Source organism: Coptis chinensis, chromosome 7 (assembly GCF_015680905.1).
Source record: "Coptis chinensis isolate HL-2020 chromosome 7, ASM1568090v1, whole genome shotgun sequence".
NCBI lineage: Eukaryota > Viridiplantae > Streptophyta > Magnoliopsida > Ranunculales > Ranunculaceae > Coptis > Coptis chinensis.
Window position 1 is genome coordinate 96,311,882 of NC_141462.1, and position 3,581 is coordinate 96,315,462.

Here is a 3,581-nt window from a genome sequence, read left to right on the forward strand (position 1 = left end):
CATAAGTTTGTGTTGAAGAAAGATGTTACGGTACTTTTAGTCTTAAAAGTTAGCGTTTACAATGTTCAGTGTTTTTGTACATGACAGACTTGCAATTTCCCTGTTTATATATAAACTTCAGGAAAAAAATAGCAATAAAACTATTGACAAAGTCATATATACATTTGAAATGAACAATTATACCTTAACTGAATTCTTACAATGAAATAAAAGAATACAAATATAAATCAGCATGAGTAACCTAGCCATATGGTGTCCAAAAACATATTTGAGTTTTTTTTAATAAAGAAGTGCGATAAAAGGAGTAAAACTTGCTGTATAGTACATTTTGACTTTAATCATACCTGGTGTTCCAATTAAGTTCATATACAAAAAATCAATGTCAACTGGAATAAACCGACAATGGTATGGAAACATTTCAAACAATAGCAATTAACATCAACTAACTATGATTTAATGTTGACCACCACATGATATTATGATGCATTGGTACCAAATAATTTTTATACTATAATGAAATATATATAAAAGCATGTATCAACATGAGTACATGATGTACACTCGTTAACTTAATCAAGTAAACAACTGGGGGCCCTAACTCAGTAGTGGAGCTAGAACATTCTTTGCTTGTACCATGCACATAGATATAGCGTGGCTTAATTTGAATGATTTTGTAACCTGCTACAGTTTCACAATATGGTTAAGTAAATATCTAAATGATATGCAAGTAATGGTAGGAAACTCAACTGAATAAGTTTTCAACCCATATTGACATCATAAGTTTTTTGTGCAACAGATAGAAGTGCTAAAAGTGTTATTAATCAGCTCCTTTGAATCATAACAATGTTTTGTTCTATTACACAAGTCCTTTTACTTTTATTTGAATCAGAGTTTGGCCTTGCACCATTCAAAAAATCAAACATAAGAATGACTTGCATTTTCTACACGCAATCAGAAACTGACCAAAGCTTCAACTTGTATTTGTTGCGTTCCATGTTCTGGTTTCAAGAATCCAATCCCTTCCTTCTCGTCGTACCGTCTTCTTATTTTCTGAGGCAATGGTTTCGCCGACAAAACACGCAACTCCGAATTGCTATCAATCTCCAACACCTAAGGCAATCCATCACCACACCCTTTGGACATACCAACATCAATTCGAATCGCCTTGTTATCGCAAACACCATTAATTCCCGTCTCTTGAATGGTACGACCCATTATCATTCTCTTCGCACCCCGTATAGTTTCCAGTACATGTTGTAAAGCCGAACGATCACAGACCTGATCAGAAAATTTCCTCGACCAAACGACCGAATCACCCCCTTTAACAAATCCCGGAGCTACCCTCCTTTCCGACCCATTAATCCAATCACTAACCTCTTCATTTATCCATTCCAATCCATACGACACATGATTTAAAAGCAGCCCACCATGAACAAACACGGAATCTCCAATAACCAACACAGTCGAATTTTGTGAGAAAAATCTAGTAGAAAACGGACCATTAGGACGCAATGCAGCAACCCTAGCTCTAAATTCCTCATGAAACTCTCTCTTAACACGTGGAAACGTTTCAGGAACCCCTTGAAAAATATCCTTATTTACAAAACAATCATCAAATAAACTTTTCATAGAGATTCCAATACGATACCAATCAGCCCAAGCTTTAAACTCATTAAAACCAGAAACAGTAACATACCTAAAATCCCCATCAATATTCATAACCTCATGATTATCATTCATAGTTAAAATAGGCCCACCATGTCTCAACGCTTCCCTTTTTAACTTTTCAAGAAAGTAAAGTATCTTGAGCTCATCCCCACCACGATCGAGTACGCCACCAATCTGACAACAGTAGTATCACCACCAATCCAATCCAATTTTGTCACTGAGAGAATGAAAGAGGCGGAGATGTTGCCACCATAGTTTTTTATTTTTTTGTGAGAGAGTTTGGGTCGAACAATTCAAATTAGGCGTATATTTGGTTTTTTTAATTCCTAGAATGTGAAAAGACCAAAAAGTTTTTTCATAAATTGCTAAACACAACAATAATAAGGTCAAGTAAGTAATCAACCAATTAATTATTTTTTAAGTGGGGACTTTTTTAAAAATATTGCTGATGTGGCTCTCTGTGAGCATATTGGGAGAAACGGATATTAATATAGGTAGGATGAGATGCTGAGATAGTTATGTGAAAGGAATCGCATCGAAGCAACTCAAATGGGAATGAGATATTGAGAATGAGTTTGAGTTTGAGAACTGAGAGGTGGAGGGCGAAGCAACTCAAATGGGGAATGAGATATTGAGAATGAGTTTGAGATTTGTGAATTGAGAGAGGTGGGGAGTTTATTTATAATCTTACTCACACTAGTTGATATTGTGTGATTCAGCCATACAAGTACTGAGTCATCACGTTCAAATCATCTTACAAAGAATTGGTCCTTGCACAAAGAGTCGTATCCAATAATTCCTCGAGAACGACCAAGGATTTTTTCTAATGTCGCCACTTTTGAAATTTGTGTTTCACACATTTGAATCTTATGCAATGCATCCTTACCATTTTTGAGTAGTTTCATGCTAATAAACGATGTCCTGTAAAAGTGTAGAAACGCTTAACTTCTCAATTATGCTATCTTTAACCCTAGCAAAATTGCAGAACCAAGAATGGATGCTCATATTCAAGTGTTCGTAGTCTATTACTTACAGAATTACGAGTAAGATAAGCAACCATGTAAATCTTCTAAGGCTTTTATGCCACTTTTCCTATAAAGGTTCTCCTTTATCGATGAGTGAGTTAGATTAGAAATGAATTCCCCATGCCACCTCTCTCAATTCACAAATCTCAAACTCATTCTCAATATCTCATTCCCATTCGAGTTGCTTCGATGAGATTCCTTTCATATAACTATTCTCAACATCTCAATATTTAATGATCTTGTGCAGGTTCCCAAATATTTCATTCAAGATTCGCCAAATCGTTCATCTTTTTTTATGTTTGCAGAAATCGTTTTGCAATTCATTAATTTGTTAAGTAATTCACTTGGCTTCACCGGGTCCACACGATAATTGGAATTGCTTAATTGTCATTGTGGTATCTCACAATCTCTAATCATTTTATAGGTATTCGTTGAACCTTCTTCATTCTACTTCAAGATAACTACCAAAAACAATGCGAAAACGAAAGGACCTTCCTTTTTGGGTCTCTCTCTCTCTCTCTTATTATATATATATATATATATATATATAGGAGAGGGATCAATATACCATGGTTTATACCATGGCCCACAATTTCACCCACAAAATGAATTAGAACCTAATATTTTGTGGATATGTCCAACAAACCTTGAAGATCACCTCCACAAAATTTCAACTCATTTGATGATGTTTAACAATATCAAAAGATGATTGCAAAATCGAAAAATTGGGGTCGTTAAAAAAAATGTAAAGTTGTCAACAATTTTTAATTAGGTTAGAGATTTCCAAATGACACGAATTTTTGTGGAAAATCTATCCATAGTTAGGAGATCATATCCACAAAATATTAGTTTTTAACTCACTTTTGATTTCTCAATTCTCTTTTTTGA

At 34.6% G+C, this 3,581-nt stretch overlaps 1 pseudogene; it reads right to left on the minus strand.

The window, feature by feature from the left end:
- Positions 1 to 833: 833 nt before the first annotated feature.
- On the minus strand, positions 834 to 2,728 carry LOC147490300 (shewanella-like protein phosphatase 2 pseudogene; annotated as a pseudogene).
- Between the last annotated feature and the right edge of the window lie 853 nt (positions 2,729 to 3,581).